This window comes from Anser anser (assembly GCF_964211835.1).
Source record: "Anser anser genome assembly, chromosome: 3".
In the NCBI taxonomy this organism is placed as follows: Eukaryota; Metazoa; Chordata; class Aves; order Anseriformes; family Anatidae; genus Anser; species Anser anser.
The window spans coordinates 79,138,070-79,164,683 of record NC_139722.1 but is presented as its reverse complement, the minus strand read 5'-3'; the positions used below and the strand labels follow the sequence as shown (position 1 = coordinate 79,164,683).

Below are 26,614 nucleotides of genomic sequence, written 5' to 3'. Positions count from 1 at the left end.
CATCCTGCAGAACTGTGGCCTAAGCAAACAAAGCACACTCATCTGATTTATTTTTATTTTTATTTTTATTTTTATTTTTATTTTTATTTTTATTTTTATTTTTATTTTTATTTTTATTTTTATTTTTATTTTTATTTTTATTTATTTTTATTTTTATTTTTTCATGTACTTGTTTCAGCCCTGCTCAGGGCCCTTACTTTGCTTGCTGGAGACTCTTGCAAGGGCTTGTTTTACTGTCAAAGCTGCAGTCCATTTCAAAATCCTGTGCAAGGAATCATGGAAAATAGATTTTAAATGCCCGTCCTTGGGCAATCATGCCAAGAGAGTTGGTGCCAGTAGCAGAAGAGACCCAATGTCAGGTGATTTATTTGCCTATACAATGTGCCTTGTATTTGCAATCCAATATTTCATGGGATAAATATCCAAAGTGAGGTCTGTTTTAGATACCTGATATGTACTAGATGCTTGAATAATGAATAAATCTGAAGAATTCACAGTATTCTCCAGGCTATTCCACCCACAGGGAAAAAGAAGCGAAATGCTCCCCTGCCTCATGAGCCATTCACTCAATTCCAGTAATAATACTTCAGTTTTCCAACTGCATCTTCCATTTCAAAGCACTTTTCAAATGCTAATTAACTCTGGCCATGGCCTTGCCAGAAAGGGAAATATTATCCCATACTACACAGGTGAGGAAGACAAAGATGTACAGAATTAACCCAAAATCTCATAGGAATCAGAGGCAGACAAAGATGGGACTAGAGCAGAGCTCTTTTTTTTTTCTTTCTTTTTTTCTTTCTTTTCAGTGTCTGGTCTAGTGCTTTAACGGTGTGCCTAAGCTGTGTCTAGACCCTGCTTCTTTGTCCAAGCAGGGTGCTGCAGGGGCTACAAGCTTTTGGGCGAGGGGGAAGAGCAGGGGAACCTCCACGGCACCAGCTTCCCCCTGAGGTTCTCCTGTGGGTGAGAAATAGAGGCTGCAGCAGGTCAGGCTTCCTGCCGAGGCGGGGCAGATTCCAAGCATCCCCAAAGATCATCCCATGAAGCCGGGAGCAGCGAGAGCCGGCCAGCTGTAGAAGAGCGAGTCTTTAACCTTGGACTGGGTGCTCGGTGCTGGAAATGGTTCACAGCCCCCTTCTTTCCCGTCCCTCTCCCCACAGTATGGCTTCACAGCAAAGGGTGAGTGTATATGTGAAGTCTATTCACCATCGCAAGGTGAGAGCCAGCAGCTCTCTGCTTGTCTGTGGTGAAAAGGGTTTGCGGGGCTACCCCACTGAAAATGCAGTCCCATCCTGGCAAAACAAATCCAAATTGTCCTGCTGGTATAATATAAACCTGTTTCTTGATTGGAATAAGCTGTATCAACAGCAGGATGTAGTTGCCTGCATAGCTATACTGACACTGTGAACAAAGCTTTTCAGCGAGGCGATGTATTTTTCTCGAGTTCCCATAATATTTTTCTCAAGTTCCCATAACTGATGTAGCTTTACTGACCTACCCTTGAATTACAGTGCTAGCACTGCCCATGTTGCCGTGTAGGTTATGTTTTCCCATTTCTCTGCCCAGCAGGTTGTGAGCCACTTAAGATGTGGTTAAACCGTCTCAAGGTTTTTCGCTGAGGTTATTATGGAAGGCATTTAGCTGGTGCCACTTAAGTCCCCAGAGATGGGCTTCCACCACCCCTAAGCCTTGTGCTGGCCCTCAGCACAGCATGAGCTCGCCCAGGGGAAGGGGCCAGGAGGATGCTCCTAGGACAGACAGTCCCTGCTTCATGGATGAGCGAACCCAAGCCCCAAAAAACTAAGGGGTCTGATCCCCTCTAGCCACTTCTGGTGTGCTGGTTATTTGGTTGTGATTAATAATGCAGGTGGAATGAGCTAACAGGGATTCCACAAGGGGAAAGAGCCCTCTACCCTCCACGTTAAGTCAAGGGCAGCTCTGCTAGGGGCTGGGTTGTTGGAGGTGGACATCTGCCTGCTTACAGCCCTAGACCTCAGTACCAAAACGCTCCCATGATTAAGGACACAGCTCCAGGGAAAGGAGCCAACAGGGTAAGATCATTAGGAGGAGGACCTACACCGGGGTGGTGATGTGAGAAGCTCATGCAGGAGCCTTGTTGGGATGGGGTCACCAGCACTGCGAGGGGATGGAGCCCTCCTGTAGCCAGCTGCCCGTCTCGGCAGCTCTTGCTTCTTCTTTGTTGCAGGACATGTTGGGAAATGGATGAGGTGCGTATGTGTGAATAAGCCACCAGTCCTGATGGTCTTGCCCCAGAAGGTAAAGCAAATCCAGCATATCTCCCAGAGTAAGGTTGCTCTTCATGGTGGGCCGTGGATGACACAACCAGACCTAAAAATGGAGGAATTAGAGCAGGGAATTCTGTGTGTGCATCTGCTTTAACTCTCATTCACGTGAGAGGAAGAGACACTGAAAAAAAAAAAAAAAAAGAATGATAGTGTGTGTATGTGTTTCATTTTCCTGTAATTCATGCTTTACATAGCTAAGTAAATGACAGTGAGTTTATAGGAGAGGGCAAAGATGAAAGTCTGTGCTCATCGCAAACCGAGACAGAGTGAGCGAATCCACCGGACCCACCCACAAAATGAGGATCTTCCTGAATTTTTCCCCTTGACATTTACACAGTGTTTGCTCTCACTGGATAACTCCAGAACTATTTGGCAGGTGGGTCCTGAAATGTTTATGGCCGTGCTCGTGACTCCACATCTGCGAAACGCTGTCTGAGCCGGAGCCTGGGGGGACGACTGCAGCGATCTTTCCTGGCCGCTTCTCTGCAGGCCTCTCAGCAGATTTTGGCACCTCCAGTTTTTACATGAAAAAGCAGATGGGAGAGAGCACTTTTGAGACGGCCTAACACCTTCTTAACCCAGAGATATTTCCAGCACAAATCTGCTACGAGGCCTCCAAACCCTCCCCAGGCAGCAGAGGCAGGAAGGAGGTCCAGGGGCAGCGGGACCCCTCCAGCCACAGCAGATCGCAGCGGATGGAGCCGATGTGGAAATCCACTGAGAAGGGAGGACGAGCCAAATCCGTCACACCAAAGTACCAAGTTGCCTCGAAGTGGTAACACATTCACTGGCACGGAAGCAGCCAGACGAGCCCGCGTGGCCGGCCTGAACAAAAGCGACGAGCATGTCAGGGAAAGCAATCACAGCACAGTGCCTTGTTTGGGGGCTGGATGTGGGCCTCTGTTTCCTCATGGATTTGTCTCGGTGTCGGCAGGAGTGGGGTGACCTGGGGCTGCGGGGAAGGGCTCCTCGGGTGCAGGAGATGGGGTACTGCTTGGCCAGTGTCCCTCAAGGCTGGCACTGTTCTCTGATGCCCCCCCCCCACCCCGAAGCTCTGTGTGCCACCGCTCCCCGTGCCTCTGCCACGCAAACAACAATGGGTCTCATGCCTGCTGCTGTCACCTCGTACACTAAATGCTTAAGCAGCCCTTAATGGCAAGGCGAGGTTGTTTTTAAACTTCACGTGTCTCCCCAGTCCGCAGCGCGGTGCCTCTCCTCCCCGTCTTCAGGCTTTCCCTGCGCTGCCAGCAGCACCATCCCAGCACGACTGCTGCTTCCTGCTCCCGCTGCTGACAGTAATTAATGGCTGCTAAAGGAAGATTGGGCCTGCCTTTTCTATCCATTCCCCCGCCCAGCACTCCCTCCAGCTCTGCGTTACTCCACTGGAACTGCACTGATTTATTAGCGCTCAGGCAGACCTGTAGTCATAACAGGCTGGGGAATACTTTCTGTACAGGCTCAAGATTAAGGCAGGGTTTCGGACCTTACTCAGAGAAGGGATTGCAGCGTAAATAAGTGCAACCCTGGTAGATTTATCTAATGAGCCCAGGTAGCAGTGGCTGGAGAGGTGACAGGGGGTTCCAGGCAGAGACCAGCCCTTAGGGCCACTGCTGCTGGAGCTGCAAGCTGCTCTGTGCGTGTGTCACATCATGGGATGGACACAGCCACTAGCCTCCCTTCTCTTCGTTCCTCATCCACCAAACCCCACACTGTCACTTCAGGAGGGAGAAAATAGGATGTACCATTTCACAGGGGCATTTCTGCCCTGTAGAAGAGCACATTCATCTGCCCCTGTGATCCCATGGAGGTGTCCATGTCATGAACAGCTCCAGTCAAACCAGTGACAGTGTCAGAGAATCAAGGTGCCATCCGGGAGAGGCGGCCCACGCATTGCTGCCCTGGGTTCTTGCTGCTGACTGCCTTCAGAAAACACCACCCTGTGCCTGGTTACGTCATATCAGAGTGCAATGCCTTTAAATCATTAATCTGCCTTACTTCGGGACCTGTGCCAGAAAAACTGATGAAGGCCAGGCCGAGTTCAAATCAAACGACAGGACATTGTGGTTACATTTATGGTTTTTCAGAGGATCTCTCACCTGCAGCCACAAATCTGCCTTTATTTGGCTTGAGCGTGATCCAAAATTACCTCAGAGGTCAGCAGTGCATGTCTTATGGATTAGTGAAAACTACTGAGTAACCTGATGTAATGCGTTATTATTGTTATTCCAAGAAAAAAGGGCGGCTGTAGTCTGTTGTTTTGTAATAAAAGCCTAACATGGATTCTTCCCTTTTGCAATAAATAAATAAATAAATAAAATAAATAAATAAATAAAAGGGATGTGTCCTGCACCCTGCATTTTGCTGAATGTTGCTGCTCTTGCTACAAGTAACTCATTGTGGGCCACGCTCTGAATCTGCTTTGCAAATGCTCATTCAAGAACCTTGCCAGCATCTCCCCAAGGTGGGTCGGGGCCCTGAAGTCAGCCTCTGAGGGAACCCTGTTAGGGCCTAAAACCACTGTGGGAGGCTGTGGAGACCCAGCCTCCCTTGGTGGAAGGAAACTGGGTGACACGGGCAGCCTGGAGCAGCTGTTTACTCTGTCTGCTCCTGGCCAAAGTCCCTCAGACACAGTGGTAAAAGCACCGCCGGCTTTCCCCAGCTTGAGATTAAGTCACCTTTGCCCTACTTGTGTGTCTGTCAAATGGGGGTAAAAATGGTTCCCTGCCGCCCAGAGGCCGGGGGAGGATGTGTCCCTTGTTCCCGTGTGTGAGAAGGGTGTGGAAAAGGGAAAGGAAAATAAATATTTGCCCAGGATCAGATACAGATAAATCCAGGAATCCATCTGTGCTGTTGTCCCCTCCTTTGCCAGCACTCCCTTCCTCCAAAGAGGGGAAGTCCAGTCTCTATTTGGTTAAATCATTTACATGTATTAACGAACAATTAGGGAGGGAAGAGGGGGGCACCAGCCCAGAAAGCCTTCCACAAAAGAGCTGCCCTCGGTTGGGCTTGTCTGATTTAGGAGAGGAGGGGAACAACCTGACTGTGATAGATGAGGACTCTGCTGTGACCCTGAGCATCTGTAAAATCAAGTCTGGGTGGGAGATTTAAGACAAAGGGCCAGACATGGTGTTGATTTAAATGATTGTAGTTTCTCTGGAGTCACTGGGTGATGAGAGCCCTATCGAGAAGCAGAAGGGCAGGACTGGAGCAGCCCCGCAATCTTGGCAGGGTTGTGGCTGTGTTGGAGGAGTCGAGGGCTCTGCTCTTGGTTATTTAATTCATGCAGCTCAGCATTGTGATGGTCCCCAGGGCCTAGCTACTATTGAAAGCTTTCAGCTTTTCACATGAGCTCTATTGAATGTGACAAGGTACACATGAGTCATATGCTGCTCTCTAAGTAATACACATCTAAGTGCAGCATCGCAGTAAGGGCAGTAAAAACCCCAAACCCTTCCTTTCCACCTCAGCACAAACCACCCCATATCCCAGCTTTGCTTCTGGACTATTTTCTGTGAGCTCTGCAAGAGGTCTCTCCACTCATCCTCGGTGCATCCTGGCAGTCTCTCCATGCACAGAAAACTTGAAGAGGAGAGCAAGGAGTGAGCAAGTTGGCATGCTCCCCTGGTACAGATTGGCAGTGGAGTCTAAAGCCCAGAAGGCACTTCCCTGTTTTATGATCATTTGGGCTGAGTAAACAGATCTTCTGCAAACTCAAGCTTTGGTTGCTAATTCTGTCTGAAGTTCATCAGAGATGGAGAGATGGGGGTGTAGAGCATGGAAAAAAATAAATTGGCTTTGTGTTGAAGCAGAGAAATATAGTCCAAACAAATGCAAATTTAGGGAGAAACCTTGTACCTTGGAATTCCTTCTTTAAAAACACTTATTTCCCCTCAAAAACAAAAGCATGAGTAAATAAAATGAACCCTGGAATCCCCAAGTCCTTTCTGCTCTGAGCAGCACCACTTAGGACTTTGTGGACTTCCCTGTGCAGCTTTGCTAACTCCTACCTTGGAGAGTGCATCTCCCCCACCCTGCTGGCCACGCTGCTTTTGATGAAGCCCAGGATGCAGCTGGCTTTCTGGGCTGCAAGCACACGTTGCCAGCTCATGCAGGGCTTTTCATCAACCAGTACCCCCTGCTCCTTCTTCACAGGGCCGTTCTCTATCCACTCATTGCCCAGCCTGAATGGGTGTTTGGGATTGCCCTGACCCCCATGCAGGACCTTGCACTGGACCTTGTTGAACTTCATGTGGTTGGCATGGATCCACCTCTCAAGCCTGTCAAGCCTCTCATTTCAAACCATGGCCTCCTCAAAACAGCGAAAAATGATAGCTTGAAAAATGATTAGAAAAATTATTAGAAAATTAGAAAAATTATCTGAAATTAGAAAAATGATCTGACCCTTTCCCACATGCTTGAGTCGACTCACTTGCACTCTCCTTGTCACAGCACCCTTGGGCCATTCAGCCGTTCTTTGGGGCAGGACTGTAAGGTCACTGGGAACAAGGTGTCCTCTGCAAGTCAGGTGGGGATGGCTATTGAGACTGCCAGCCTGTCTGAAGCCTGCTCAGTTGTGTCCTTTGACGTGGCAAATGCCAGAACAGATCAGAGCTTACTCAAATCCCAGCGGGTGTTTGAAGTTAAATCTCCAGAGGTTCAAATATTAGCCTACTCCACCACCTGTCCATCAAACATTAACTCACTCCACCAAGAGCACACTTACCCAGTCCCTCAGCTCGCTGCTTCCTGTGCTGGTAATTTTTTCCTGGGAAGAATGCAAACCACTGCACCCTGGATGCTGCTGTTCCTGCAGAAGGAGATAAGCTCCAGCCCAATTAGAGCAGGACATTAAGTACGATTGATTCAGGGCTGGGGATTTATATCTGACTGGGGACTGAGAGTCAAGGTAAAGAAGAATAGTTTCAGTGTGTCTGTGAGTTAATTTCCACATTAATTTTGCCTTCGTCTTGGTAATGAAAGCTGGATTGCCAATGCATTGCTTTTAAAAAAACATGAATCATGCTCCTAAACAATCACAAGGCCAGCTTAAAAATCATACAGTGAGGTATTTGGTGTCCTTTTAATTGGCTCTCTGGTTCTGGAGATATTTGGAGTTTGTGTTTTCCATGCTTCTTATTTTGCAGGGTGAATTAGGTCTGTGCTGCTGCTTTTAGGAGTGGGAAGATTTGGGGGTAAAAAGCTCCACTCTCTCCCCAAACTCAGCTGGTGTCTGAAGGGTTACACGAGTGGGAACTTTTCCCTTATTCTCCTAAGCTACACAGTTTTTTGTCACATTTCTTTTGAGAGGTGGGAAGCACTGAGGCTGCAGGAAGGTGTGCAGCTCTTGTTCTAACACCGGTTCTTTGTCTGGTGTCTGAACGAGATTATTTCTATGTGTATTATCAAGATCGTGCATTATATTCATATAATGTTATTTTTAGTCTTTCTATATCATGTACTCCAAACTCATTAATGATTAACTGAGAGGATGTATTCCTGGCCCTACTTCTCAGCTGCAATAGGAGGCTTAATTGAAGTGCTTTGAGATGCTGGAATGAAAAATACTGCCAAGTGCAATGTATTACAATTATTACATAGTTAGGAGACAAGAGATGACCATACAGTAATCTGATGAATGAGTGGGAACTTCATTTGCTGTTTCCTCAATCATAAACATTCCCAATGAACAGAATTTGCAGTCTGAGAACCTGTTTAATACCACGCACTTCGACGTAAACATGTAAAGCTGTGCTGCTGTTCACACTTGTCATCTTGCTGTAAGAATGCTGCTTTTGCCAGCCTTCAGCCACCCTGTACAAAGATTTAGCACCCACAACTTCCATTTTCTAGGAGATTAAACCTCGCTCCCAATGTTATCAGGCTGTAATATTTGAAATGGTTTTGCACAAGGACCTCACAACGCAGCTCTGGCTGAGGCAATCAAGGCAAAGTTGTCTATCTGCCAACCAGGGGGAATATTTTCCTTTCTCAGGCAAATTGCTCGGTGATATTTTTAGCAGCAAATGCACTGTCTGATGCTTTTAGCATTCAGCTTCCAGGGCCGCAGGACACATCACTGCAGTCCCTGATAGGAAAAGTGACAGCCGTGTAGGGTGCCTGCCAAGAGTGAGGACCCCACTCTGGTGGCTGGCCAGGAGCCGACAAGGAGCCCGGCATTGCCAGGAGCACCAGCCCCCATGTGTGTTTTACAGGACAAGCTGTTAGTTCCTTTGCTGCTAATAGCATAATCATGAAAATAGTCTCAGCCACTGCTAATGACAGAACGAACCTTTCCATCCCCAAAACGAACACAGGAGTGGAGTGGGCTTGCAGAGCTGGGTTGCCCCAGCCTTTCCTTGCAGACACCGGTGACTGTGGTGGTGTAAAGCCCATCTCCATGCTGCAGGGTCTCCAGGATAACAGCATGACTTCAGGTACAGTGAGGGGAGCAGGCACCATTCACCCAGTGACACTGGTGACTGAGGAAACGGGAAGGTGGCCTTGGGAGGCCCTGGGTTACTCTCAGATCACAAAAGGGAAGGAAACAGTCACCTGTTCTGTGCCCCACGTAGAACCAAAACCTACACTTCTGTAGGGCTGTGCTCTGGTCACAGGGCATGATGATTTTTTTCAGTGTGGCTGAGAGTGAGTTTCCCCAAACCTGTTTTATGGGGGAATATCTCCAAATGGGTAGTCAGCCCAACTGGGGCATGCCGTATTGGGCTGGAGTGGCACTTAGGTGGGAGCTTAGAGGAGGCTTTCTCTGTCCCTCCCTATATCCCTGTTTCCCCTCCTATAAATGACTGTGGTGAGAAGGGGACATCTTTTCTAAGGAAGTGTTTATGGGTGGTGGTGATGTCTTGCACTCAGCCTTCAGGCAGGTTGCAGCTTCCCTCTCAGCAGGAACGAGCTCATTGCGGGAGGTGACAGCATGCGTGAACAAGATTTTGAATACATTTCAAGGAGATCATGGCGTTTCTTACAGCTTTAACACAGCAGGTGGCTGGAAAGCAGGTGCTGATAGACCAGGTGACAAGATAGCGACACCTGAATTACTCCTCGCAGTGCTCTTATTGCATTACAGCAACAGACTCGACTCTCACAGCCCAGGAGGGACTATTATGATGCTCTGGCCAGTCCTTCTGCGTAGCACAGCCCAGGAGTTTCTCTTCAGGTTTTACTCGACCAGCTTGAGCAAAGTGTGGCTGAATTTCAGCGATGATTTAGAAGGATATGCTCTTGAATTACAGGCTTCACATTGACAGCAACTTCCCCCTATCCTTCTGTAAGCACTTTCAGCAGTCACTTATCCCGGCTGTTAAAAACCTCTAGTTTGCTTCTTGTTTGTACTTAGTTATTCAGCTTGTAGCTTCTGGCTCATGGCACCCTGCCCTGCTCCCTGCAACCTGGGACCCAGCAGCCCCAGGGAATCGGGGCTCCTCTTGGTGTGAGCTGGTGCAGCTCGGGTCTTCTGCAGGAAAATAAAGCTGTTTAAATAATGTGACCAACTCAATAAAGATTTCTGTGATCCTCAGCAAATATTTCAGAGCTGAGGCAGCAGATTGCTTCTCACTGCCATACACAGACATACGCACATAAATGTATATACATGAGATGTAGTCTTTCTGCCACTCCTTTAAGAGATTTAAAAATCCTTTCCCCAGGGTGTGCGTGGATGCTGTCATATTTCTAATACGCTGTAAATCTGCATTTCCTATTGATCTTATCTCCTTTGCGCTCGCTGCAGCAGGCTCTGTTTCACATCGTAGCCCCAGGGCCTCCATCCTCATTAGAAAGCCTCTCCCAGGAGACCCGGGATGCACCAGCTGATCACAGATCCAGCAGTAACAGCCGGCAAACAAACTCCCCGAGCTCCTGAAATAAAAGCAAGGAGCAGTACGTGAAACACATGGTACCTCATAGCCGGCCTCCTAAGATGCTGCTCCCGTTTTTTGGCAGCCACGACAGTCCCCAGCCCTCCCACACACCTTGTGGGCACTGATACCACTGAAGAAAGCTGCACGCGCCCCTCATTGAGAAAAGCAGATTTTGGGATTCATTGGTCAGATGTCTCCTCGTTGAGCTGTGCTGACCCCAGACACTGTTAAAGCACTCGGTTAATGCAGTCTGGCCAGCATCTGCCTGGCCCAGGTGATGCCCAAGGACGGGCAATAGCCGCGGACAGGCTGGGGCTCAGCAGCCTTCTTTGACACGTCACTTTCTGAAAATGTTGTGGAAAACAGCTCCTGGTATGGCTTTCCCAGCTACAGGTCTTAAATATGCTTTGTAGTGAAGTATTCAAACCCATGCTGAAATCAGAGGGGTTCTCCCTTCACTCTCTCTTCTTGCAGTCTCAGTAAACTCTTTAAGTCCTGTGTTTGCGCAGTGCCTAACGCAGCAGGACCCCGGTTGAAGACTGGGAATCCTCTGTGTCCAATAAAAATAATAAATAAAAATTTCATTTTCTATCAGGAACAAGAAAGCACCAAACTCATATCCTCTTTAACACACAACACGTGTGAAAATCATCTACAGGAGCAGAAAAAGCTTTCCTCAGTTGGGCCTTCCTAGGCACAGTTGCTGCCTAACCCTCTTCTCCCAGCAGGCAGGGAAACCTCAAAGAAACAGGTGTTTTTCGTGCCAGAGACAAGTCCCTGTTCAGTGCTTGTAGTGAGCTTAAAACACACCACTGATCTTCAGCAGGGTCTCCACTCAGCTGTGCAAACAGGCTTTTTTTTGAGGATTAATTCCAAATTCACATGAAGTCTTGTGGCTCTATGTTATAATGAAAGACGAATCAGGAAAAAAAAATAGCAGGGATTATGTTCAGTTTGGACAGACTGCAAGCTTCCCCACAATCTAGGGATGGACCAACCTCAAAATTATACTTCCGTAGCATCTTTTATTTGCAGATTTCATGGCTCTTTACTAAAGGGAGGATGGCAAAATATTGCAGCCTCCATGGGCTAGAGATGGGAGGAAGACACCCATCTGGCTTAGAGGATTTTCTAAGGTCATGGAGACTGCACTGGGTGCAGCCAGGATCTGAACTAACTTCCAGCTTTAGCAGATCTGTTTAGGAGCGAAGCCATCCGTCCCCCACAACCCATGAAAACAGAGTTGTCAAGGCCCTTGTTAGAGAGGCTATTTTATATTTCCTGGCATCTGTCCCTCTATCCATCCCCACAAGAAGAGCTGGAAAGGCAAAGTGCAGGCACAACCGCAAAAAAACACAGAGGAGGACTCAAAACTGTTTCCAGAGGTGAGTTCCCCACTTCCTCTCAAAGATCAGGGCTGTGGCGTTTTAAGCCCAAACCAGGCAGCATAAGCTGTTGTTTGGGTTGCGCCTTGTGGGCAGAGGAGCCTTGTAGCTTCACTCAGTCCTTGGGGCTGCCAGGCAGGTTTATCCCCATCAGCAGCTTCCCAGAGGGGGAAAAGTAGTGGGCGAGTTTTTTCAAGTTCAGCTCCAGCCAGAAAAGTGCTTAAATTAAGCCATGAAGGGCTGTCCCCCACACACAACCTTTCCCTTTGGTGTTTTCTCATTGCAGGACAGCAAGGGCTGTGAGCAGCACCGCAGGGAGTAAGTGGCCAGAAGGCTAACTGTGCGACCCACTGATATCTCCATTTTTGCTACAAACAATTAAGCAATAAACGATTCTGGTGGATGCGTGGAGGCACACAGATCATTATGCAAATCAGGTCACTTCGCTACCAGTGGGCTCCCGTGTTGCCTGAAATAGCAGCGGTAGGATATTAATGCAAATGTCACCTTTCTCCTCCGTTACTTCTTGCCTCCCATCTCACCCGTCCTGAGGCTCCCCAGAGGTCAGAGCCATGATTTCTTACAGACCTGGGAGCACAAACGGATTTTAACAAAGCTCCAGCTGCCTTCCATGAACATGCTAACACATCCAGTGCTGGTGGCTTGGTGGCCTGACACCCAAAGAAGATCTTGGCTTCTTTGCCAAGAAGTGTGCATGGGGCAAGCTGTGAACTGGTACAATGACATGATCCAGACTAGAAAAGATATATCTTGCTTTTGGGGAGTTGGGAAACAGAGTTGCCTGGAAGCAATGAGATTAGGGCTCTGGTAGAAATACAGGGCTTTACGGTTGATTTACTTGTACCATTAAAAATGCAGAAGGAAAGGGTGATACTGAGAATTTTGAAGTACTTTATTTTCCAAGTCGTTTTGTCCTTCCTGCTCCCCTCAAAAAGGGCTCTTTTGCCCCATGTCCCTAAAATCAGAGAGAGACAAGAAGCAGAAGCTGCCTGCCCACATCTCTGTCGCCGATTGTCCTTAGCAGACAAAAGCCATTGTTTGCTGCCACTGGTGATTGCTCCAGCAGCAGAAGCACCCCAGAGCCAGCCCGAAGCTCAGAGCCTTTTTTGTACAAACAGCATGGCACAAACAACTGCACGGTCACTTCCTGTAGATGAGCACAATTTGAAGAGGGAAACGTTCTTTCTGGCTGCAGCCACCCTAGAGATAGGGGGCAGAGAGGGAGCAACCACCACCCATTGCAGTGTCACATGGCCCCAACCAGCACATTGCAATAGCTCAGGTGAAAAAGGACATAGTTCCTGTGACTGCACAGTGATCGGTCTGACCCTAAATCTTCAGCTAAAACCTCTGAGTGCAACACACAGTTCAGCAGGGTCTACTGCTAAGTTCCTGTCCCCGGTGCAAAACTGAACAGAACCGAACTTGTTGAGATTTTGCTAGGGGAAAGCAACTGTTCATGACCAGTGATGCCAAGATCAGAATTCTGGGCACCAGGCTAGTAGGAGAAATGAATGCAAACAAAAACACCTATAAAGATGTGCCGAATGCCAAGGGACACTGCTAAGAGGGTGATTTGTGTCATCTGATGGTTTCTTTGGACACCCACAGCACAGCTCCAAGATGCACGATGAAACCTGATCAATCTGTGCAGATTTGTTTTAATTTGTCTTGGAGTTTTGGGGATTTAGTCAAATGCAGGGCTCAGGAGGCAGTGAGGCATGTGGTCTGAAACACAGCCAGGAGGGCTGTGTGTCTCTGCAAACCAAAGGTCCTGCTGTTCAACATCTCCGGGTATAAGTGACATTCACAGCCATAAATAAATCTTCTGCTTTAGCCTCAAATCATATTTTCCTTTGCACCAGGGCAGATCCAGAACCACCAAACCCATGCACAATTACAGTCAGGATAAAATAACGAGAGAGAAAGGGACATGTCTTTGTTTTCCTTCTGCACTTAGCAAGGGAGAATTCAATATTTTCTTCCTATGCAGAAAGTACAGAGAAAGGGATCTTTATCTACACATTGCAGGTTGCATTGATTCTTGCTTTTCCCTTTGGGACTTGCAGTGCACTGACTTTTTAAGATGTCGGGAGAGTGGTGTAGTTGGGCAGTTCCCTTTGTCACCTGGCCATGATGCAGAGCCGATGAGTGGCCATCACTCCCCAAAATCTTCAGCTTGCTTAGATTGCTCCAGGATTTTGAGATGGGAGAGAAACTCAAGAGAAAAACGTGCAGGTATCAGAGGTCAAACAGCAACAAAGTCATTTCAGAATTTCCTTTGCCTTCTCTTACTAATGTGCTTCACCCCCAGAAAGAGGGAGTACAGTCCTCAGGCTCCGTACACTCTGCAATGTGAAACCACAACAGATTCCTTCTGAGGGCTGTGTTTCAACATCATTTGTGCTGGGAAGTGCCTCCGAGGGCCCTCGCTTCTCAGTCCCACTGCATCTTCTGGTTCCACGTGCTGGGCGTGCAATGGGCACAGCCCCCCCGCGGCCACGTCCTGGTGCCTGTGGTGGCAGGGGGTTAGTGCAGGCATTGTCCCATTCCATGTGTGTCGGCAGCTGTATTCCCGTGCAGCTCTCCATCCTCCTGGGCCGTGGCTAATCACCGCCACTTCATTAGTGGCAGCCGGGGCTTCGCTCCGCGGGGAGGTGTGAGCTGCACGTCCTTCGGAGACTGCGAGCTTCGCGCCTCCACATGCTGCTTGTCTCTTGCCAGCCACAGCAAAACAAGGGGCTTGAAGTTGCTCCAAGGTTTGGATTCCTAGCGCTGCAGCCTGCCGTGCTTGTGGCCGTCTGCCGAAACGTAAGGAGCTGACTGGGCGCGCGGCGCTGCGTGCCCCGGCCACCCGGAGAAGCCGGGAATTCCTCAAGATCCAGCTCATACCAGGGCACGTGTCGTCTAAATGCCTGATGTTACCTCATGTGGACTGTGCTGGAGCCTGAGCCACAGAGGGTACCTCTGATCACAGAGGAACGCAGGCTGTGATTGTGGAAAAAAAAACATGATTTTTATACAGCGTGTGTAAAATGCATTAATATTATACATATATAAACATTATACACATGCATTTTATGAATATTTATTTTTATTCATTCATTTATTTTAATTCCTTAATTCTTCAAAAGAGCCAGCTTATGTCCTAGAAGAAGTGAGCATTCGGCACAGGCAGAAAATCAAACTTGTTTCGAGGCACCACAAGTTGGCCACGTAACAGAAGCTTCCCAGGAACTAATAAAAATCCCCACTGTGCTGATAGCCTAGAAAGCTCTTGAAGGAGGAGAATTGGAGCAAATAATGCGGTGTGAAGCTCGTTTCTATCTTGGTCATTATGAGTTTATTTCACTTCCAGCTCAGCAAGAGCAGGTCTGGGTTTTACTAAAACTTCTCCCAGGGGTTATGGCACTGGTGGGACCATGCCTGAGACACCCTACACCACCTGTGATGCCCAGCCCCAGGTCTGCTTTTCCACCATCCTGCCTCGCTATCCCCAGGTGCCGTGCAGCTGGACCACCGGCTGACTGCAGTGCAGGGGCATGGCTTTTCAACAGCATATCCCCATGCAGATGACTCAACATTTTATTTTCCATACTGTTTTCAAACAACCCAGCAGGTCTGAGATGAACCCTGCTGGCTGGGGCCTTTCACCATCACAGGTTTGGACTGGCTTGAAGGTATGGTCCCAACACCAGCTGCTTTCTAGTCCTCTGAGGCATCAACTGGTTTTGGTGAGAGAGAAGATATTTTTTTGTTCAGTTGCTGGGTTCTCTAACACTTCATTCAGCTCTTGTTAGCATTTGCCATCTGGGTCTGGTGCCTCACAGTACCTAATTTATTAATTTGTTTCAGCACCTCTTCTTTCAACACCTCTGGTTCTCGCCGTGCCTTATTTTTATTACCTGAATGTGGTAAGTACCTCCAGCACCCTCTGTGGAAAAGACTTGGGTTTAAAGGGATCAAAAAGCTATTCTGCCATAAGATTACCACTCTGTTTAATTGCTCTACTTCGTAGTGACCCAGTGGACAGATTTATTTTCACATGTATTTCAAGGAATAGGTACATTGTACTTTACTATGACCTACATATTTGCTTTCCCAATTAGCCTTCCTAATTTACTTCTTATGTTTTAATGATTCAGGATTACTTTTTTAACAAAATTAAGAATAGATAGTTTCTGCCCTAAAAATATGACATACGCATCAACCTCCCTCCAAAAGGAAAAGCAGAATTATGGGCAGAGATCAGGCTCCCAAGATTTGACGGACAACATATAAATCATCTCAAGAGAGAAAGATAGAAAAAAAATAAGATTTCCACAGTCCTTTTCTTTCCAAGCTGCGGGAACCTGATGATAAAATAAAGCTGTCCTAACCACCATACCCTTTGTACCTCCCCAAGCAATAAATCTTCCTCACCTAGTGACTCTTGAGGCCATCCACCCATCTCCTGCATCCCCCATCCTCCTGAAACTACTGGTACCCAAGGCCTGGGCACCCTGTGCCAGCTGGGTGTTGATGGTAGTGTTCATTTCTGGCAACCTATTACATGCATATGTGTATATATATACACATAAATACATATATATACATATACATATACATATATATGTATGTAAAACCCAATCATCATAAAACTGGGTGATTATTCCTGTGGAGTGACTTTCCAAGAACCCGGGGTCAAAACAAAACCAGCTGTCAACCCTCAGTGTATTCCAAATTAATAACACGACAAGAGAAGGGCCTCTAAAGGTTTTTTAATGTGTTTATATCCAGACTTGATAAACACAGTCAAGAGAGAAGATGGAAGAGGCAGGAAGCTTAGCAGGGTTACTTTTCCGTGAAAAACAACTTGTGAAAACATCTGCACAGCCCGCAACTTCCCAGATGTTCTCTTTAACAGAGCACTTAACTTGTTTATATTTTGCCTAACACTGGAATCGGGGCAGATTATTTTTGTTGCGGGGTCTTTGCAGCGTTTTGTAGGTGGTCTTGTAAAAGAAAGCAGATATTTAACCCCACCACCGCCTCCTTCTCCTTTGCCCTCGTTGTTTACACAGCGAAGCTTGGTACCAGTTACCTCCGATAGCGCGTGCACGGGGGGCCCGCGGGCCACACTCCCTTATCGCTCTGCGTTTCCACCACCACAGCTCCCTTGGCTCTGCTGCACAGGCTGGAGGCTTGCTGCCAGACCATCCCCATAAAGCCAGGGACAACCAGGGCGTAAAATCCCTCCTCACGTTCCTGTGGCTTGTGGCATGGTGCAGCTCCACAGGCTTTCAGATGGGGCTGTGCTCCTGCTTCCCCACCTGACCATGCTCGGGCTTGGCTAAGTCATGAACTGATTTTGTTTTGGATGGAAGATTCCTGAAAGAAAACCAGGGGGCTAAAGGAGATGATACAAGCTGTTTTTTATGCTTAACTTCTAGTTCTGACTGGAGCTGATGTTCCTTGCATCCTGCCCTGAAGGGCTATTTCCACAGCAGCAATACATTTATGAGAAGCTGTTACAGCGTGGCCCGAAGCGATGGGCAAAGAGAGGTTGGAGAGGTCTCCTGGGGAAGATTTGCACAGCTGTAGCTGGGAGCTAGGTACATTGCCACCAGAAAGGTCAAACAGGATTTACCATAGGTGTCTTACTGGCATTAGTGCCTTAGAAAATCTTTTTGAACATGCCTCTGTGATTGACAGACAGCTAGGTCACAGCCTGAGGACTTGGGAAGTCTTGTATTACTTTAATCCACTTTTTTTTTTTTTTAATTTAAAATAAACTCACCCTTACTGCACTCAGAAGATTTAAATGAAAGATGCTGCAGAAATACTCTATGTTTTTCAGTAATGTTATTTGCAAGCTGGGCTGACAACATCCCATCCCTCTGACAAAGCACAGGCAGTTATAAAAAGCAGTTTCCCCAGAGCCCCTCTGGAGTTAAATGTCTGAATGAATGCTGGGGTACAAGCTGACAATAGTGTACATGGCTACGATAAAGCTTAGCATACTGTCTAATGTATTCTTTAGTTGCACTTTAAATTAAAAATATACATTGAGGAGTGTGAAGACAGCTTTTTATACTGGTGTGCACACTGTTAGTGAAGTCTACTCTCTTTCTGGGTTGGCTTTTCAGACCAGTTTTCTTTGATTTGTTGGTCATTGGTTTGTTCTTCCTTATTCCCTTTTATAGGCACTCCATTTGGTTTCCCCATGTGTGGGAAAAACATTGACTTTCCGTGCAAGAAGCCGATCTGCAGGGACTGGTGACTAAGGCGCCATATGGTGCCAGCGAAACATCTGCGAATCTCTTACGCTGCAGTTCTGCTCTGCGGACCCAGGATGCCTCTCACACATGTGCTGAAGAGAAATGAATACGACACGAGTGTTTTGCAGTAACCTTGACGGATGAATGAAAATGAATTTGTTAGGGACTGTAAAAAAATCAAAATGCTACATTGTGCTGAAACAATTTCCCTAATGGAACGGCATTGCCCCTATTACACTTCATTTCCTGTCAAATTGCAGTATCTATTTTCTATTGCCGCCATGTAGCTCTGAAAATAAATCTCGTGGTGAACGCTGATGTCTCATCTTCCAACTTGTAGAAAGGTTAATTAAATGGTGCATGGTGTTGGCACTTGCTCACTGCTGCTTGAACCCAGGGATGACAGATTACTGTAGGCGTGCTAGCAGCTTCCTCCTTCGCCCTCGCGCAGCCCACACACTGCATAGCAGCGCTGGGGGACAGATCCTGAGGATCTTCCCACTCAGCAATAACATTACTGACATGCACCCAAACTTTCTGGGAAAAAGAGTTTAGGTGTGCGTGTGTGTTTCAAGCACCTGAGGTGACGTCTTTGTGGCCTTGCAGAAAAAAGTAGCTTCTGACTTATCATGAGGCTCACATCAGCCTGCTTATGTGTGACCTTCTTCTGGACTTGTCACAAAGAGCCCTTATTTGCAACGGTCCCGGTGGTCCGTGGCAGTAGCAGTGTGGATGGGCGCTCTCTTCTTGATTTTGCAGTGATCCTGCCCATGTAGCAGGGCACAGCTCTGTATTTAGTGCCACTGGTAACAGAAAACCCAGACACCAGCAAGGGGTCAGCCGTCATTTAAAGCACTTTAAAGGGACTTGTGGAGACTTGAATTCAGCTCCCGGCTCTGCCCCAGCACCCATGTGTGACAGACCCTGTGTGACAGACCTAGCACAAGGTCCTGATGCCCAGGTCCTGCAGAGCAACTGACATCAAGGATGGATGGAGATCAGAGGCTGTGAGACATTCTTGGTGCTTCCGTGCCTCCCAGGGCCATTTGGATCTGGCAGGGGAAAGATGGTAAGGTGCTTTGTACAGGGGTGATGGGGCTCCTGGAAGGACCCTTATGCAGGGAGTAAGTAACTTTGTAGGAAAGGACAGCTTTTTCTGCCTGCAAACTGCATGGAGGGCTGCTGTCTTCATGCACATGGTGGAAGAAAGGAGGTATGTGTCTGCCTGCCAAGCACCCTCACGGAAGTAATGTCATTCCTAGGACAGAGGCTTTCAGCTGTCATGATGCTGGTTGCTCAGGAAAAGCACCTTCCAGCACCAGTGAACAGGGGGCTTTTCTAGAAGGACTCTGCAGTGATTCTTCACTTTCCTCAAAAAATCAAAATGCTATGAACTAGAAACCCCACTTATGAACCGACAAAGGAAGAAATATCCCCTTCACTGTTGCTGGACTATGAAAAGGCTGGTGACCAACAGCTGAACACTGTACTGGAAATGTGCAATACAAAACTGTGCAGCTTCAGAAAGAAAATAAATTCATTTCTTAGCCAAAAGGTAGGTACAACCATAACCTTTTACTGTGAGGATGGCAGAAATAGTCATTACCACTACTTAGGACCGTAGTGGAGTGCCTGGAGGCCTTGCTGAGCCTCCTGTGCTCGTGGCTTCCTCACGCCTTCTTTATTGCTGTGCTCAGCCCTGTCATACAGCGAATTGCTGTGGAAATGTCTTGGGATTGTTCAGGAGATTTTCTCCCACGGGGAGGAGGCTGAGCCTCCTGTCAGGGATGCTGACAGCCCAGGGTGCAGCTGTGCCCGCGCCGCGCTCGTGTTTTCTGGAGGGGGGATGCACAGCATGTTTACCTTGAGTTAATCATGAGCACATTTAGAGAAGGTTTCCATCACGGAAGACTAAGGAGACTGATAAAACCAAGGTCTGGTTCCTCCTGGACTGTAACACAAATGTTTCCTTTGGCTCTCTGTTTTATTGGCTCCATTCACGGTGGTCTCTAAGGAGCCCATCAGAGGCCTCTGTGCTCATTGCATTTAGAGCGAGCATGGTTTCTACAGACAATTGCCTGCAGCTTGCAAAAGCAGATTTGCCAAACCACACATAATAAATCAAAACACAATTTCCAAGCACTAGAATGGGCAAAAGCTACATTTTATTACAATGCACTCCTTCCAGGAGAAATTCTTGGCCTTGCTTTTTCAGGAACACTTAATAAGAGGGAGGAAAGCAGGTGGGTAGTACAGAAACTAGATGGCACAGTGAGGTGGCTCGCTGACTTTCTCTGGTTATTCTCAAAGCAAACATTTTACAGCTGTCAGAATTACAGTCCTTAGGAGCTGCCCTGTGTTCCCACGCACTAGGAACTCCCACAAGCAGCCAAGTGAGTGCAATTGCTATTCTCCATCACCCTTCAGAAGTAAACTTCCTTCAGAAACAATGGTCTTTCTAGATGCAAACAACCCACCAAAAGAGCTGGAGATAAGGATGTACAGTGTTTTTGTAAGGCTATGATAAAGTTTTTCTACCTCCTAGATAATCTCTGTTTCATCGTCTCTCTCAGTTCTCTTTTTCATCTGACATCTGAAAACAACTCAAGTTTCTCTCTCTAGCTTGTTTCCATCAGAGGTGGCAACAAGATGCTACCTGCTAACTTCTGCCTGTCACAACCCATGGCTCCCTTGTAGGGTTAGTATTTTCAATAGGTGATGCAAGGGTATGGCATACTGCAGCATTATTTTTAAATGCTATCTTGTATGGAATCTTTCTGAGAGCCCTACAGCCATTTATTTATGTATTTATTTTATTTTATTTGTGTCTCACAGTTATCCCTCTCCAGTGAGTGGGCTTTTAGAAATCCAGGTGGAACCTCCAGTTAGGAGCCATAAAGTACATCCCTGGCATCTGATTTGTAGAAGAATGCGTGTGAACCAGGAGGTGCACTGAACTGCTTCTTAAAGTGGGCCTATCTGGTTCCCATCTTTCATTAAATAAACAGTAATGGGCTGAGATTGGCTGCCCTCTCCCCCACCTTGGGGCAATGCTTGCAATGCAGACCTGCGTCTTTGTTTGTCCAAGGATCCTCAGCTAAACCCATGTCACCTCTGTCTATTGCAGGCATCTCTTTGACTGGGATCCCTGGGAACTGTGATCATCTGAATTTTTCAGCTTGCTTTACCCAGTCCCAAACACTGCTGCGATATCACCCCTCTTTCATATGAGAGGCCCACACACAAATATCAAAGTGAATTACTTGCGTGGGGGAGGAATATTTCTCCCTAATTTTCCAATGTGGTTTTCAGGGGTTCTCACAGACACATACCCTCACTGTGGGAATGAAGTGTACAGTGAACTCCCGTAACATTAGAGATTTAACTTATCCTTTAGCTGAAGCTCAATTAATTATTGTGGAATCTGTGCAAATTACATATCAAATACCTTGCTCATACTCGTTAATTCTCTGTACTTGCTAAGGCATTCGTTATTCCTGCAGATGATGAATGTCCTGCCAGGGTTATGCTAATACACTTAGCATCTGCGAATGGGTCCATAAAAAGGGGCAGGTTCCCATTCAGCAAGGTGGGAGACAGAAGGATGCTTTCCGAGTCATAGTGCCTGCATCCTTCCCTGTAGCACACCTTCAGGCATATTCCTCCCACGCTGTTCTCCAGGGCTTTGGTGTGACTAATTGCAAATGGCAGGGGAGATGTTTTTTTTGCTGTCTCTTCTCTGCAATACCTTCTGTAAGTGGGAGCGTTGGAGCATTTCGCTCTAAAAGTGCCTGCTTTTGTTCAAAATTTGCCACCAAGTCTGGAAAAAGCAAGTTTTCACACGGCAGTGAGACGCACCAAAGTTAACTTCGGTTATGATCTCTGTCTCAGACGAGAGCCTGCGTGCAAGAGAAAGCACAGAGGTAGCCGCAGCAGAGCTGGTGGGAGCTGGGTGAGCCCAGGTGGTGGGCGAGCCACTGCTCCCCTGCCCTTCCCTCTCCTTCCACCCCAGGGGCAGAAAGGGGTTTTCCAGACGAGAGCCCTTCAAACAGCCCCACTGGGAAATCTGTTTCTCTCCCAGCAAATTTCAAGGCTTATTGTGTTTTCTTTCCCTTCCTCTCCCTCTCCCTTTCTGTGCCTTTTCCCCACCACCAGAGTATCCAACATCTTCCACATAAAGTAATTAACAATAATGAGGTCCCTGGTGGACTTCACAGGCTGACTGCAATTTCTTCCTTTCCCAAGCCAAATTCTGCCTGGGACAGGGCGAGCTGCCTGTCTGTAGGGACAGCCAGACCTGGTGAGGTGCCCTGTCTTCCAGTCCCCTCCTGGTACTCTTGAGACCTGGGACTGGGAGAGAAGTTCATGTACGGTCCTCTAATAGTTTATTTTAATTAACAGCCAGCTGGGCAGAAAATGGGTTGGCCAGGCAGAGGAAGGCAGGGCACCGCCATCGTCTCGTGTTCGTGCACCCCGCAGCACCAAGCGGCCCCGCGGCCAGCCCCCTCCCCGTGGCTAATTGCTAGCATCTGTGGGGATGAGCGCCTCGCCCGCCTGCGAAACCCAGGGCGGGGATGTCTCCGCTTTAGGTTTTCAATAAGAAACCACTTTCATTCTGGATCAGATTATGCACTTCCTTGAGCAGTAAGAACATACAGATGTCGCAGGGCCAGACAGCCCTGCCGCTCTCCAGGGCTGGAGGAAATTACCTGCTTCTCTCAGCTATTTATTGTAGGGGATGGGGAACTGTGTTTCCACTCCCTCCTTGTGTTCATGTGTACAGGATTTGCGGATATAAGAAGCTGTGCCCACTCGCACCATGTTTCCATTCTGAAAACATCTTCCAAGCTGAAAGCAGGTGTGATCCCCTTAGCTATTAAGCCAGAAACTCCTACTCTTACTGCTGTGTTTTTTAGCATCCTTACAGCACTCACGTCTGGAGGTGGCAATGAAGCTTACCACACCAGGTTATTTTGTAGCCCTTCACCTGCGCCTCCTGAAGCACTTCCCTCATCCTGGCTCTAAGGTCGAGGGAAATTCAGCTTAGATTCCCTCTCCCTTCATCCCTGTCACACTGGGATATCCTCTGTTGCCCTGCCAGTTATCACTTTCCTTGCTCCAGAAGCCTGCAGAGCTGTGCAGGGAGGGCTGGAGGTGCTGCAAGGCAGCGTGTGGCACACCAGTGGACACAGACCAGACATCCCAGAGGACAGCATCATTTGCAGAGCACTGCATTTCCCTTTGTTCCAGGAAGGAAAGAAGGGGAGAAAAAAAAAAAAAAGAAAAAGAAAAAGAAAAAAAGAAACAACCCACAGTTCTCCATGAATGACACACACACACAAAAAAAAAAAAAAGGATAAAAAAAAAAAAAAGAAAAAAGAAAAAGATTTTAGTTTGATTGAAACATTTTGTATCATTTTGGGCTTTTCAGTTAATAGCATGTTTCAGTAGAGATAATCACCCTTAAAAAGCAGTCACATTAAAAGGCTGTTCCTGAGAAATCAAAACACTTAACGCTGTGACAATATTGAAACATCCTACTTCCCTGCTTTCAATCTTCCTCATTGTTCCTGTTTTTCATAAAACACAGAGAATTTTGTTCCAAAGAGAGCCCTGCTCCAAAAGGCCCAGTCACAGTCATCATGGCTTGATCTGACCACATGCTGACAAAATGAAGGGACAGATTTAAAGTCTCATGTGATGTGATGGCCTGGACAGCTGGGACAGGTTCAAAATCTGCCCCATCTCCACTCCTTCGATCTCTCAGATCTCTTTCTTTCCACCTTGTTGGTTGCTGTTGTCTGTATCTGTACCTCTATGCATAGCTTTAGCCTCTGAAAGTTATGGCTTGCCAGTCAGTCCTCAGCCTCTCATTAGAAGGCAAAAACTAGCACTAATTATGTCACCTTAGTACCTTTGGAAATTTCTCAGCCTGAGCTTTACATAATTGTGCATGCTAAATTCAGGATCATAATGAGAGATTAGGAGCTGGTTTGGGATGCCAGGCCATTGCTGCTGGGTGTAAAGGGGCTCTCCTCCGCCTGCTGCTCAATACTTATACCCGCTACAAATCAGAGTTTGAAGTGGTTTCTTTGGTCGTCTTTGGTGATAGGAGCCAGAGAAACATAGGCGTATGTGTGAGCATGGCAAGGGCATAAAAAAAATAGTGGAAAACGTTCTGACAAATACCTAGGGTAGAAACCTAAGCTGCACATATAACTAACTCTCCCCTCTCCCAAGGAGGTTGTGGCACTGGATGAAAGGGATGTGGGTGAGATGGTGGACCCCACTGGATCCTTTGTAAAGCTCCCTGCAAATATTGTTGTATCAAACCCCCAAAGTCTGGATTCCCTTCAGGTGGCTGCGTGCAGGCTGTTTGTGCTGAATTCTCTTGACTCCAAAGTGCTGGAGAACAACAGGACCGTCAGTGGGTCGTTACAGGTCTTCTGTGCAAAGAGCTGTGGGGCACTGGGCCTCCATCCAGGAGGATATTCTGGACTACCCCAAGCACAGAAATATTGCAATGCTGCAAAAACTGTGGGAAAGAGAGTCTTGTCAGACTTTAATCTTCCTGCAACATGTGGCTGATATGTTTGCTGCTGCTCAGGCCTTTCCCTTTGAAAGGATAACTTTATCACAGAGGTCTTTTCCTCATTAAATAAAAAAAAAAATAAAACCAAACTGACCAAGACCATAGTTTATTTTGTTTCATGCTATGGGTTTATTTTAAATGTATTAGATTTCCTTTTAAAAAAAATGCAATAACTGATAACGAGTGCATATGGATCGTTTCAGTTTAATGCTTTGTTTACACTGAACACTGGTTTGCCTGCGAAGTGTGTGTTTTAAATTACTCTGCTTTATTTTAAACCAAATATTAACCTCTTTGTGTGTGAGAGAGAGAAGGGAGAGGATAGGGAGCCAGCTGACAGGGACCACGTTCCATGCTGCGCGGCTGCAGGGCTTTTCGTCCCCTCTGGCTGCCCTTCAGACGACGTCCTGGATGCAGAGCCATGTTGCAGGAGGCCTGTGCCACAGAACAAAAAAACAGGGGCAGAGAAGTGACACCAGGGGGGCAGAGGGAGCAGGGGCAGTGCTCCAGGCTCAGCACAGGAGGGCCAGGCCTGTTGGGCCCTCTTGGCCCAGGAGGCAAGGCCAAATTTCTCCTGCAGGTACGGAAGCGTGAGGGCCTGGCTGGGGCCTCTGAGGAGCTGGCTCCTGTCGCACTGAGGAGCTGTTCCTGAGTTTCCCTTAAGCCCGTGACAGTAATACAAAGCCTTAAAATGGCTTTCCAGCTTGCCTTCAAAGTTTTTGGCTCAAGCTGATTTAACTTCAAAGGCAGGCAAATCCACAAAATTTCTAAATCTCCTCAGCCTATTTCTAAACACAGACCCGACATGTTACAGAGGGCTTCCTGCCTGCTAGACACATACCCAGAGCACGAAGCAAGCATTAATATCACAAACCGAATCCCCTGGAATAGCTCCAGACTGCCTAGAAAACATGACCCAGACTTGAATCAAATCCCTTAAAACCAGCAATAACACTTCTCACAAGCACAAATCATGTGATTTTTAGTGACTTCCAAAGCGAGTCTCAGCTCCAGGCTTGAGCTGGCCTTACACATTGTTCCCAGCCCGCAGCCTAAACTTCTCTGGATGTCACGGGTTGAGTTCATCTCTGAGAAAACGTTCTTCCACTGCTTGGCTGCAGATTCAGACTTATAAAATGTAAATCACCTAACTGTGGAAGCTGTCATAAAGCTAAATGAGTTTTGAAGGGATGGATAGGAGCTGGATAGAGCCCATGTGTGCAGGTTTGGGCAAACCTTGATACAAAATAGCCCCCTTTTTTCCCTTACAGTCAGTATCCCCTGCCTTAGTCTCATTCTTCTTTTTGTCATGTCCGTGCCCGTGGAACTCAGTGTCACTGCATACTTCATTATCGTTATAACATCCAGCCCCTACGGCAGCCCCATTGTGCCACAAGCGGCACAAAAAGGTTGCCTCTTCCCCGGGGAGCCTCGTTATTCAAACATGAGACAAGAGGGAGCAGACGGCCAGAGACAGGTGGACACGAGCAAACACTGCCTCATGCTCTCGGCACACCAGACTCACAGTCTTCCAGCCCACGGTCGGGCAGGTCCCACAGTGGTCCCTGCCTCAAGTCACCATGCCAGGAGGGATGGGTGTCTGCAGGAGCTGAGATCTGCTGGGTCACCTGCCTAAAGGGCAGGGACACTTCGTAGAGAAACAGGGAAAAATGGGCTGCAAGGTCTGGGCAGAGGAGAGGCTTCATTTGTAAGGGAGGGTGACTACAGGTGCAGAGGAGCCGCACGCTCGTGACTTAAGAACCAGTATCCATTATTATTTATGATTAAATGTCCATCTGTCAAATTAAAATGCCTTCTTTTGAAGTTGCACATTGCAGAAGAATAAGAGCGAAGCCACAGACATCCCTGTACAATGTTTTTTTTGTCCATCACTCTCTGAAGCTTATTGAAGCAGAAAACACATTTGAATTACAAAGGACGCAGTGTCTTTGTTTCTCCTCAGACCTGAACAACCTTCTTTTATAATGATGGTCAAGTAAAAATCCCGGTCCAAATTAATCTGTGCTGCAACTCCTGTTACTTCAGAGGAGCTGCAGCCAGAATAAAGGCACCCCACTAATCTCTTCCTTGTGCGCGCAGCCTGTTGCAAGTCAGCTAGCTACAGAGAGCACCCTGGCAAAGAGTCCCCAGGGACCCGATTCTTCTGGTCCTCCTT

At 47.4% G+C, this 26,614-nt stretch overlaps 1 long non-coding RNA gene across 1 annotated transcript; it reads left to right on the top strand.

Annotated features, from left to right (window-relative positions):
- The first annotated feature begins 6,747 nt into the window (after window positions 1-6,747).
- LOC310898044 lies at window positions 6,748-19,421 on the top strand. Its single transcript, XR_014582914.1, has 4 exons — window positions 6,748-7,209; window positions 15,442-15,500; window positions 17,019-17,180; window positions 17,772-19,421. It is a non-coding gene; the product is annotated as an uncharacterized lncRNA (long non-coding RNA).
- Window positions 19,422-26,614: the final 7,193 nt, after the last annotated feature.